The sequence below is a fragment of the Peromyscus eremicus genome, chromosome 10 (genome assembly GCF_949786415.1).
Source record: "Peromyscus eremicus chromosome 10, PerEre_H2_v1, whole genome shotgun sequence".
In the NCBI taxonomy this organism is placed as follows: Eukaryota; Metazoa; Chordata; class Mammalia; order Rodentia; family Cricetidae; genus Peromyscus; species Peromyscus eremicus.
Window position 1 is genome coordinate 60,450,328 of NC_081426.1, and position 13,651 is coordinate 60,463,978.

Here is a 13,651-nt window from a genome sequence, read left to right on the forward strand (position 1 = left end):
GGTGATAGAAAGATAGATAGATAGATAGATAGATAGATAGATAGATAGATAGAAAAGATAGGGACAGATACAATATATACTCCAGAGGCATATCTTTAGTGATGTTCTAATGATCTATCTCTTCCAACTTGATCCTACCTCCTAAAAGTTAATTCTAGAATGTGCTGATGGATTAATTCATTGATGAGGTCCATATTCTCAGTATCTACTCACCTCTTAGTAGTGCTACTAACTGGAGTGAACATCTTTACTAAAAGAGCCTTTTGGGTGGTATTTCCTACCCAAACTATAACAGGTAGCTTGTGCCTTTTCTGTCTCCTTCAGTCCTCTTCTTCCTGATAATGAAGTAGCTGTGTTAAATAGCAAGAGTAACAATTCATCAAAATTCCTGAACATTATTCACTGGGAACACCTTTACTAAGTGTTTAACACCATCACTCTTCTTGCTCACTTGTGAGAGAGGCACAATGCTGTTAGGTAGATCTGTGTGAGGTTATTTATACTCTAATTATTTTGACATGCAGGAATGACAGTTTCTTGTGGTTAGACATAATGTTTAGAACAAAACAAAACACCCTGTCACAAAAGCTATATTCAGGATAAAACTTGAAAAAAACACATGCTTTGACTCAGCCAGCGTTTGAACGGGAGATTGTTGACTCCTGAGTCTGTAGGTAGTCCTTCTCTTGTGCTCACTGACTGTTGGATGCCATGGAAAGTACTATACATTAACTGGTCCTTTATTTGGAAGGAACTCAGGCTAGAATACAAGAATGCAAAGGATTAGTAGATCACAAGAGATGGCACAATCCATAAATCACTTAGCTAGTGCTGAGAAACGGGGGACAGAGAGTGAAGTCCTGAGCTTGCAAACACTAACAAGGCACTGTGAGGTCCGCAAAGTAAGCCAGGAAATGCACAAACTAGAGAGCTGAGAGGGGATCTGATGAGAGGATCTGTAGGAACCTTGACGTGTGTGATCTGGACACCATACAAGAGCTTGCTGGAAACTGAATATCAACCCCTCCCCCAGTTATTTCTTTTATTTTTTGAGATTATAATAGAATTATATCATTTCCCCTTCCCTTTCCTCCCTCCAAACCTTCCCGTATAACCCTCCTTGCTCTCTCTCAGATTCACGGCCTCTTTTTTCATTAGTTGTTGTTATGTATGTATACTTATATACATACCTATTCCTAAAGACACAAATGCACCCTGCTCAGACTGTATAACGTTACTTGTATGTCTATGTTTCCAGGGCTGATCATTTGGTATTAGATAACCAATTCGTATACTTTTCCTTGGATAACACTGTCTCCTACTCCCAGCATTCCTTAGTTGCCTGTCATTCTATTATCTTGTCCAGCTCATGTTTAGACAGTCATGTTGGTGAAAGATTTTGGGGTGTAGCTACCGACATTGCTAGAAGACATTTCACAGCAAACGCCTGTATCCTCTGACTGTTACAACCTTTCCATCCCCTCTTCTGCAGTGAACCCGAGCTGTAGGCATGGGAGTTATTATGCAGATGCAGCATTAGGTTGGTGTATGAGACCCAACCTGTTCTAGCCTCTTAGAAATGACAGCGGGAGAAGAATGCAAGATGTATCACCATCACTTACTTTATAATGGCTTATGTCTCCTGGAAAGCCTAGAGTCCCAGATTACAGGACAGAAAGGAAACGAAACATGTCCTCAAAGGAACAGTAATCTCCAGGTCCCATCCCTCACTTTGGAGCTACTGGGAGGTGGTAGCTGCTTGGGAAGGGGAGAATGTGGCCACTGGTAGGTTTCCCATGCTTCACACCCATGCACATATGGACAGCACTAATTGGACTCAGTATGCTATCAAAAGACAAAACTAAGAACAAAACCAAACAAAACCAACCAAGCAAAAAATTCTTCTCAAGATATTTTTAACCACTGTTGGTTGTCTTCTAGATTACAGCGCATTACTGAGGATCTTTGCAAATATCTACCAGGTGTAAGAAACCCAGTGATGGACGGGACTACAGATGATGCTTCACTTTCTGAGGCCATTAGCTGAGATTCCTTTGGAGTATGCATGGTTGCAGGATGAACTGGGCAGCCTTCGAGCCATTTTTTTTTTTTTTTAACAAATGTCTGGCACGACAAGTAAGCTGGGCTTCAGGGACAGCTAATATCTCCACAGGCTACAGAATGTCATTGAGGGTTGATTGCAATCTCCCGATGGGACGGAAGTGAACTAAACACCAGGAGCTGCCTGCTTGGCAGCTCTGAGGCGCCACCGAGTTCAGAGCAGACACAAGAGTGAGGGAAGAAGGATGCTGTTGACAGAAGTTGGGCAGGCAGACAGGACTCTCATTCAAAGGCGTGTGTATTCATTAATTTATTTTGGGTAGGGATATCTGATGTTTACGCTTGACTACAAGCTGTTGCCAGTGTAGTTGGGGACAATATCCCAGCAGCTATGGGACTATCATGCACTGTCTGGGTGGGTGACCTCATATCACACCCATCATCCCATGTCCACAGTAACTGTACTGTGTCAATTGGATATCCAAAAGCTCATTTTTCTTACCCGTCAGCCTTACTTGGATGCCATGTGCCTATATAACTGTTTGTCTCTGCTCCTGATTTCTCCTAAAGCTTCCCTGGATCCTTGAAACTACCATGGCAAATAGAACAAAGAAAATCATGAATGAATTAGAAGTTGTCCGTCTCGTTAGAATGGCATAATTTTAAATACATGAAGTATTGACAGACTATACATTCAAGATGGATCAAATGGTACCCAGAAAAAAGGTCTAGAAATTAAAACTCACTGAAGAAAATGAGTTAGGTCTTCTGCTCATTCACTGCCGACGATACATTTTCTTTCCATGCAAAAACAAAGAACGCCCTCCTACTTGTAGCTATGGAAGCGTTTATTGAAGCAATTAATTTTCAAGACTCCAAATGGAATGGTGTATTAATAAGACACAAGCTGAAGTGAGTGAAAGTTCTTGCATAATGTTTAAAACTCTTTTGATGTAATAGAAAAAAAAAAACCCTCCAGGTTTTGTGCAGAGAGCTGGTAGTAGTCAGTCACTTAAAAATCTAACTTTCATTAAAATTCATCACTATTCAGTATTACAAGGGTGTATTTTAATGTTTGTAAGTTATACCTCTGTAGATGTGATGGGAAAAAGTTCTAAGAAACACAGATGCTTTATTTACTAGCTGCAAGGATAGACTGCTCCTTTGAAAATACACAGGAAAAAAAAAAGCTCAAAATTAATGTATTTTAAAAATGTAATTTTAAAAATGTCCTGATTTTAGTAATAGGTTTTGCTTACATATGTCAAGCATTTTTGTAGTTTTCCTCATGAAGTTTTGGAAAATTAACCCAATATTTATATTCATTCTATAATGATTCAGTATTTTCGGCTGCTTGATGAACCTGTCAAGTACTCCTCTGTTTTCTCACACCATCTCTGAGGTAATTCTTCCAGTGCCAGGGTAGTTCTTTTAGACCAATGGTCTTCCAAAAACTAGCTTTGGAGAACTTATCACTGACATACTATTCAAGACACCTGAGATGAAGAATGATTCATCTTCACACAAAGTTAAACAAATACACAGACTTCAGTTCTTTGAAGCTTTACTGTCAGTGTTTTCTGTGTAGCGTACAAGGTTATAAATATCAAACAGATTCACAACTCCATATTTTAAGGAAAGGAAGCTAAGTAGCTGACTAATTCCCTTTCTTCCTTCTTTTCCCTCCCCTCCCCTCCCCTCCCCTCCCCTCCCCTCCCCTCCCCTCCCCTCCCCTCCCCTCCCCTCCCCTCCCCTCCCCTCCCCTCCCCTTCCTTCCTTCCTTCCTTCCTTCCTTCCTTCCTTCCTTCCTTCCTTCTTTTCTTTTAAAATGCTGGGGTGGACATGAGTGGGGGTGGTAAAGGGTGAGGGTCGAGGGAGGGAGAGCTTGGGGGAGCGGGAGATCCCAGCTGGATCAACAACAGAGAGGGAGAACAGGGAACAGGAGACCATGGTAGATGAGGACCACATGGGAGTGGGAAGAAGCAGGGTGCTGGGGAGGCCCACAGAAATCCACAAGGATGCCCCCATAACAGACTGCTGGCAATGGTCGAGATACAGCCCGAGCTGACCTACTCTGGTGATGGGATGACCGAACACCCTAATTGTCGTGCTAGAAACCTCATCCAACTACTGAGGGATCTGGATGCAGAGATCCATGGCTAGGCCCTCCCTGGGTGGATCTCTGGGAGTCCAATTGGCAAGAATGAGCAGGGTTTATATGAGCGAGAATTGTTGAGACCAAGGTTAGATAAAGCACAGGGACAGGTAGCCAGACGAGTGGAGATGCGTGAACTGTGGACCAATGGCTGAGGGGTCACCAACTGGATTGGGCCCTCTGGATGGGTGAGACAGTTGATTGGCTTGGTCTGTTTGGGGGGCATCCAGGCGGTGGGACCAGGTCCTGTGCTCATTGCATGGGTCGGCTGTTTGAAACCTGGGGCCTATGCAGGATTGCTTGGCTCGGCCTGGGAGGAGGGGGACTGGACCTGCCTGGACTGAGTCTACCAGGTTGATCTCAGTCCGCTGGGAAGGCTTTGCCCTGGGGGAGGTGAGAATGGGGGGGTGGGCTGGGGGGAAGGTGAGGGGGGTGGGAGGGGGGAGAACAGGGGAATCCGTGGCTGATATGTAGAACTGAATTGTATTGCAAAATAAAAATTAAAAAAAATTTTAAAAAATGCTATTTGTACTTATCTGAAACTTTGACTTTTATAGGAAATGGAAAATTCTGAAAAAGATGAAATAACTTTCTATAGAAATATTTGTTTGATAATAGGCTTTTTTTTCCAACACACTGTGGTCTGTGTGTGGATAGTATAATTTATTTATGAAGGACAAATACATTCTTTAACAAGATGTTTCAAACAGACTATGAACTAGGAAATGCCTGATCTTTTTTCCTCCTGTGTAATACAAGAACCAAAAAATTATATTACAGACAAACACTTTTTTTTTTGCAGGTGGGGGGTGGTTTTATATTTTTTGAAATGGGATTTCTCTGTGTAGCCCTGGCTGTCCTGGAACTCACATTGTAGACCTGGCCCTGAACTCACAGAGATCTGCATGCCACTGACTTCCAGCTGCTGGGGTGTTGGCATGTGCCACCACTGCCAGGCAGCAGCATTCTCTTTTAAACGTGAATGATGATGGGTATCCTGGGAGCTCATGGAGGTTAAACACATTTGAATAGCCCTGTGCTGGTATTTTACCTGGATGGGCTTGAAAAGGAAGAGGTAGAGCCAGCAGGCATTTGCTGCATTGGGTGAACACTGGACTTGTTCCTCTGTGTGTTGGGTCTGCCTGGGGCCCCATTAAAAGCATGAAATATGCTTGAAAAGTGTTGATTCAATAAATGAATTGATCAAAGAAATAAAGAGAAGGGCTTCATAGTAGAGAAATTAAAAGTACAAAGAGCTGAATGCTAGGACTTTCTGATTGACATGGAACTTTGATTTTAATGTTTCTTAAGATAACATATGCTAAAAGGGGAGAAACAATAAATAAAAATAATTTTATCTCATTACAACCTGGAAAGTAAATATTTTGATATTTATTGCCTAGATTTACTTTGCTATACCTTTTTGATGATTGCTTTAGATGATATAATTTATGTTATAATGTAAACTATCCATACATGTCTTTGTAGCCTTCTTTATATCTTACTAGAATTGAGTACATGTAAATATAAATATTCAGATAAATATACTCATAAGTAATAATACTATTTTGTTTAAAATCAAATCAGATTCCTCTGTACATAGCCTTCATAAGCCTCATAAACACTTGTAAACTTGTGAAGGACTATAGTGAGAAATCCAGAGTCTGCTTAAAGGGCAAAGAGATTTATTAAGAAGGAAAACTCACAAGACAGAACAGAGGAATTGTCACAGAGTCCTGGAAAATGTGGGGCAAGGTCCTATACTGTTCTTCCATGCCTGAGACTGTCTCAGCATCCAAGTTCCAGAGGGATCGAAGAGAGTGTGCCTTGTGCATCTCAGGTCTTAAGGTTCACCAGGGGCATGTACTTCGAGGTCATAGGCAGGTAGAGCAGTCACCTGCTGCATCTCTAGGGGCAGTGCTTCAAGGTCATAGACAGAACAGCTATCCATTACTAATAGTATCTTATTTCCTCCAATGAAATCTAAGCTAATATACCCCCAAAGTTCTTCATTCTATCAGTCCATGTTAAAACCAGCATGAAATTCAATCACTTAGCTCAAGTTTTCCAATCTGTAAAATGGGCACTTCATAATCTCAAAATCTCATGAATATTTTAAGTTGAAATAAAGCAGCAGGAAGCATTCTTAAGTTGTATTTTTTTTTATAATTCATCCCTTCCCATCCTCATCCTGGCCAGAGAGAACTCCTTCATAAGCCATTGCATTTATACTATAAGATGCCATCAGTACTGCAAAGGGTGTGTCTTGGTAGTTTCTGAGATAATTATCCTAAAATGTCTGTAAGACCTGAGTTGGTTCCCCTGGAGGAGTAAGGAATCAAATTTTGTGACTTTTATCACAGAGTCACAAATAGAGCTGGGGCCCTGGAAGGATGAGTGAGGGCAGAGGAGGATGAGTTAGTAGGAGAAGTGAAAAGAGAGAAGAAAATTCTGGATGCTTTTCAGAGGACCACTTTATTAGATAGCGCAGTAGTGCCTAAGGAGAGAGCAAAGAAAAGAAATGGATGCTGGTTCTCTGTACGCCAGTGAGTTCCTGACAGAATGATAGAAAGATTTCCTTTCTGATCAACAAGTTCTTTCTTGTTGGTCCTTCTAAATGCTGGGGACCATTGTGATACATTCCCATATTTTGCTGAACCTAAAGATGCCAAGCCCAGTACCTGTAACATCTAAAATATAGTCTGGAAGATGCATCCTTGTTTTATGAATTGATAGTAAATAAAAAAATCAAAATGTTGCTAACTTAACTGTGGCATAGACTTTATTGTCACCCGAAATGTTTTGCCACCTGAAATTTTCATTTTAAACAAATGGAAGACATTTGGATGTCTATACACATAGGTTCCTGCTGTGGGATGGTCTGTATGTCAAGTGTGTTGCTGATTGGTCAATAAATAAATCACTGATTGGCCAGTGGCCAGGCAGGAAGTATAGGCGGGACAAGGAGGAGAATAAAGCTGGGAAGTGGAAGGCTGAGAGAGAGACATTACCAGCCACCGCAATGACAAACAGCATGTGAAGATGTGGTTAAGCCACGAGCCATGTGGCAAGGTATAGATTAATGGAAATGGATTAATTTAAGCTGTAAGAACAGTTAGCAAGAAGCCTGCCACGGCCATACAGTTTGTAACCAATATAAGTCTCTGTGTTTACTTGTTTGGGTCTGAGCGGCTGTGGGACTGGCAGGTGAGAGAGATTTGCCCTGACTGTGGGCCAGGCAGGAAAACTCTATCTACAGGTTCCTCTCATGTGTTGCTCTTGAGCATACATATGAGGTCCAATACGTGTGAAATGAGTGGATTCTGTGACCGTCCTACCTAGTTTTATGTCAAATTGACACAAGCTATAGTCACTTGAAAGGAGAGACCCTCAGTTGAGAAAATGCCTCCACAAGATTCAACTGTAAGGCATTTTCTTAATTAGTGACTAATAGGGAAGGGCCCAGCCCATTGTGGATTGTACCATCCTGGGCTGGTGGTCTTGGGTTCTATAAGAAAGCAGGCTGAGCAAGCCATGAAGAGCAAACCAGTAAGCAGCACCCATCCATGGCCTCTGCTTCAGCTCCTGACTCCAGGTTCTTGCCTTCTTTGAATTCCTGTCCTGAATTCCTTTCATAATGAACAGTGATGTGGAAGTGTAAGCTGAATAAATCTATTCTTCCCCAAGTTGCTTTGGTCGTGGTGTTTCATCACAGCAATAGTAACCCTAACTAAGACAATGACCCTTTGTTCCCACCTAAAGTTGCCGTCCTCCGAACTGTATCTCTGCTAAGCAGCATTGATGTGTGTGCTTTTTCCACATAGTGAACTCAGTCCTTCCTGCAGTCGAGAGCATTAGCATCAATATATCACTTTTTGCAAATGCACTTTGCTATTATCTCCAGAATTTCCTCCTGAGCCAGTGATGCCCTGTGAGTTTTGAGGCCCATGTGCAGAAATGACCAACAACTATGTTGTGATTGTCACTGATTGATCTAAGGCCCTGATGTATAGTAGTCTCAGAGATGTTAAATGTGAAAAAAAAACATTCAAGCATTTGAATTGCTGAAACACACTGGGAATTCTCTTCAATCCTAAGATCCCAAGGGCTATCCTTCATGGACTGCATATGAGTTGGAGCTTTTCACATATGTGCACCAAAGGCCACACGTTTCAGGATTTCATGGCCTGGGAGAACATGATTGCCAAATTACAGTGGCTGTGGACCTTCATCTGATGGATGGCAGGACCTTAGGTCCCTCCACTCCAAAACCTCAATGATCATTTCAGGAAAGAGGATTCAATTAATCTTGTATGAAAAATACCCAGCAATCTACTGGATTCTAATCATTGACTTGTGCCTATTGAAGTTGTCTAGATGTCTGTTGTTATCCCACTCTCGGTGAAGCTGTAATGTGTATGCCGAGAGGGGGTGGTTTTCTAATGTTCCCACAATTGCAAATCTCACAGATGTGGTTTTCATGAAGAGACGGCAGCAATGGTCCTTTCCTTGTCACATTTTATTCTCCAGTTTCTAAAGCAGCAAGGCTTATTTCTAGAGTTCATTGAGTTGTCCCAACTTTGGCTGTTATACCTGCTGCCTTTGGGCTTCAAACAAGCTGAACTTTAAAAAAGAGATAGTTTTCATGATAACATTTCTGAAATGTCCTGGAATCTCTCAGCAGAATTCTTAATCTCTCACAATGAAAAATAATGTATGATACAGTCCCTGCTCTCTGCTCACTGAAACATCTTTTGTCTACAAACCAGTAGTGACCCCTGTGCATTTTAATTTATGTAGAGTAAATAAGCACTGAAGGTACAAGGGCCCACGTCCTAATGTGCTGGTTTGATGCAATGGTAATGAACTTCTCTTAATTAGTAAACATAACCTTTCTCTGTAATGAATGTAAGACTCAATTTCTTGAACGTGAGCATTTTCTCAAATACACTTTGTGAATATTTTCATATTGTGGTAGTCAACATAAATGGTCAATGGCTGTTACTGTTTCTAGTAAGACTGGCAGAATCATTCTGGAAAGATTTCAAAACCAAAAAGAGAAGACTTAAACCAATTAAGTCAAATTATAGTAGAGTTTTAGATTTACATGTACAAAGACTTTGGAATGTGTGTTGACTTATTTTATAAGCTCCTATGGGTCACAAAAATAGGTCTTAGTGCTTTGCGGCCCCCACCCCCTTGGTTGCTTATGCAGCAACTGGCATTTTGGGACAGTTGAATGGACAGCATATTCTTCTGGAGTGATATGTCTTTCTCAACCAGAAAACTTATAATTTCTATTCCATCGTGCTTTCTCTTTAGAGGAACTTTGTTCTTACTGACCTCTCGGGTACCTCTCACTCCTCTGTTCTTAAAATAATAAAATAAAAAAAAACCCTTCCCATTTATTTGTGGAGTCCAAACTCCAATCCCAATGGAAGAGCAAAAGCATCTTCAGTTCCCTAAATGAGCAAAGGCTTTCTCTGGCTTGCTGCTGCTCTGCTGTGCCTCTCATTGCCAGTTTTAACCTGCTTCTCAGACAGCAGTATCAACAGTCCCTGTTACCTTGGCAACAATGATAGGCTAATAGAATTAGGATGTCTCAGGGCACCATTCTAGCATCATGTTCCTGGAACAAAAGAAAACAATGCAATTGTAAAATCTGATTTGTAATAACCTAGGGTCTGGTAGCTATTCTTTTTAGATTTATGTCATTTACTGGTATAAGGTTATGAATGTTAAAATTTTAGTGATTTAAAAAAAATCAGCCATAAAAAATAACATAAGAAGTATGTATTAAGTTAGAGATTTCTGTTATGTGAGTTTATTAGTAGGATACTCCCTAAGGGTATTCTTGTTTTACCTCAAAGGTTTGAAAATTCTACACTTCCTCTGCGGCCATTCTAAGCATAGAAAATGAAATGACACTCTAAGGACTTGGCCTCCCAAGCTCCCACATCCTGTACTTGAATTTGCTTGAAACCTGTTTTGGCAACTGCTTTTTGTTTCTATGTTAGCTTCCAGTTATCATAATAAATACTAGTGATAACTATAAAGAGCAAAGGTTTGTGTGGCTCACAGCTTTGGAGGTTCTAGTTCATGATTGGTTAACGGTCAATGTTTCCCAAGAGTAAAAGTCAGAATAGTAAATGTGATGCCTAAAAGTCAGCAGCACATGGAGGGGTGCCACCTTTACTGTGTTTCAAGGCATTGGAAAGAATTATATTCCAAATCCAGAGACATGGTTAAAATGACTTCCCACTGTCCAAAACTGTAACCAGACGTAGAAGAGTGGTGGGCAGCAAGGCTTTGGAAGCAGGATAAGTTTAACAATTACATTCTAATGCTGTGTCTTGTCTATAAATTATGACATGGTTGGATATTCCAGTAACAAAACTGACACAAACAAGCAATGTCCAGACTTAGATTTAGTTCCTAGGTTAGTGCTTCTGCTAGTAAGTGAAGAAAGGATATTTAGAAATTGGACTTGTGAATAATAGTACTTTTCACAGCCGTCCCTGTTTGATGGATATAACGTTCTCCTCTCTGTGGAGCTTCTGTAGTTTATAAGCTATTACTTTTAGCAAATATGTGCCCACTGGTATTAAGCATACCAACACTTGATATGTTCCTCGGTTGGTAATATGACTTGGTCCATGGTTTCATGTTTTGAAAAGGAAATTAAAGACTAGGCTAAGAGGAGAGAGTCCTGTTTTAAGCAGAGTTTTGTAAAATTGAAGTTGTAAGTGTTTTCGGCCATTGTGATGGTTTTTAATTTTCTGAACAAGCTTATTGGTTTTTCTCCTCAAGGACATTTATATGTATTTCCACAGCTTTGAAGGTACCTCTGTCTCTGCCTCTTAAATTTTGACTTGATCTACAGGAGAATTCTTTACTATGTCCTTTTAAATTGAATCTACTTTTGTACTCTTTGTAATTCTTCTCACATTTATTATTCTGTTTTTATTTCTATATTATATCAGTTTGCCATAAAACAGGTATCATGTCTATTTTATTCACCCATGTAGACTAGATCCAGAAATTCTGATATGGTAGGTACTCAATAAATATTGCTTAAATGAGTAACTACACATGCATATAGGAAGGAAGTAAAAGAGATTCATGTGGACAGAGCATACAAGGCTGTAAAAGGATTGAAATGTGATGAACAATAAACAGAGCCTTGAAAATGAGTGATGATTGAGACAGTGGGCGGTTGTTTTCCTGACACATTGTGGACAGTGGGCAGTTACTTTCCTGACACATAGTGGACAGGAGCCAATTTTAAACAGAATGAGGTTACAGAGTATAGAGAAATATATTGAAAAACAGGAAGTGTAATTATTTCAAAGGAAAGGCATTCATATACATACAAAATACTCTGTGTTGACTAGAGATGTTTTTTAAACTAAGAAAAAGGGCCATATTTTTACATATTTATATTTACCACATCTATTCTAGGTTTTATATTTGAGCAGTCTTTTGGATACTTATGGAATATTCATTGATTGATTGAAGAAATGCAAAGATTTATCTTCTGAACACAATAACCTAATTTCATTTTAACTTAAGACAGGTATGAATTATAATAATTAAGGGTGTGTTATATGTCAAGCATATAGTTTATTATGCTAAAGATGTTTCTGCTAGTATGAGAAGCCTATGTGAAGGATAGAGATGCTTCATTAGAATAATAATTTTAGGATATTTCAAACATACATGCAAAAGTGACTTCAATTTGTGCTGTCCATGTACTTCGGAGTGTGGAGGCCATCCAACTGCAGCATGGGTGACCTACCAAGAGCCACACCCTTCAAGAAAATTGCATTGCCTTTCACCAGAAGGCATCAGCTCCCCCATAGCACCTCAGTTAATGGTACTGCAAATCTGGTAAAAAAAAAAAAACCAAAAAAAAAAAAAAATAAAACCCAAGGTTGGGGCACTCACAGGCCCCAAGGATAAACCCAGCAACTGTTATTTTGATAAATGGACATATGAAACCACCCTATAAATTCATACAACTCTTCTCATAGGTTATTACAGCTCTCAGACCTCATCAGAGAAGTTTCTTTGTGTGTGTGTGTGTGTTTGTGTGTAGTGGATGGTAGTGAATGCAGAAACTCACAGCTGGTCAAAGAGGAAATGACTGTGGAGTTCTTAGCCACAAATGGTAATCTATTCTACCTGCCCTCTGAAAGGCTTAGGGACCTTTGTAGAAAAAAGAGAAGAAAGATTATAGGAACTAGAAGTTGGGGAGGACAGGAGCAAAGCAACATTTTTTTGGACATGGCAGGACTGCTGGACTCATGAACTCACAGTAGCTGTTGTTGCCTGGACACAACCTGTACATGACCAAGCCAATATGGGAAGAGGGTATATGTTCTAAGATTTCTCAGAGGTTACAGACAGAAGACTCTCTGTCTTAACTGCTTTGGTCCATAAGGGGTTAATCACTTTTGCTCATTTCTAATTGGCCAAAGCTGGCACTTTGTTACTTTGTCTTTAAAAGCAAAAAGCCAAGAAATCCAGTTTTGTAAGCATTGGACTACCTCTACTCTACACACTGGACTAGGCAAAAAAATTTTAATGTGTCTAGTGAGATTTTTGTCTTCAATTATTGAGTATTTTCTGAATTTTGAAAAATCATATATAAACAAAGATCTTAGATTAAAACATAAACATTGATATGGTGATATTTTACTTGTGCTGAAATGTGATTTTATTTGTATGTTAATAAGTAAAAGTGCCTAGGAGTCAGAGCTAATAACAAAACATTTAGCATAAGTCTGGCAGCGGTAGCACATGCCCTTAATCCTGATCACATGACAGACAGATCTCTGTGTGTTCAAGAACACCACCAGCATAGAGACACATGCTTTTAATCTCAATACCAACCATAGAGACCTGGAGGTCTGTATAGACAGGCAGTGACAAGGAGGTCATGTGATTGGGTTTACAACCAATGAGAAGGCAGAATAGAGAGTCAATAAAAAGACAGACGCATAGGAAGTAGATAAGAAGAGAGTCTTGGTCTTAGCTCTTGGCTGCTGCTCTGACCTATTGGGCTTTTAACTCTGCATTTGGCTCTGTGTTTCTTATTTAATAAAACCGTTCAGAATTACATCTACACATTGACCATAAAATGTACTGTGGGTTAGTTGATTCTCCTCTTTTCTAGGTTTTCAGGTAGCTCACCATACTCACTAGAAACACTTCGACACAATCTTATAGCTTAAAAATCTTCTTGGGCGCTTGCCAGAGGGATAGAAAACACACCAAGCAGGTGCAGAGGACCTTCTCTATACCTGAGAGACTATCAGTGCCCATCACCTGGATTGCTGTTGCTGATCTGGCTGGCTTGGAGAATTTTCCATTCTTCCTTAGTTGTTCCACATCTCCTTCCAAACCCCTCCCTGTATCAAAGAGAACACTCCC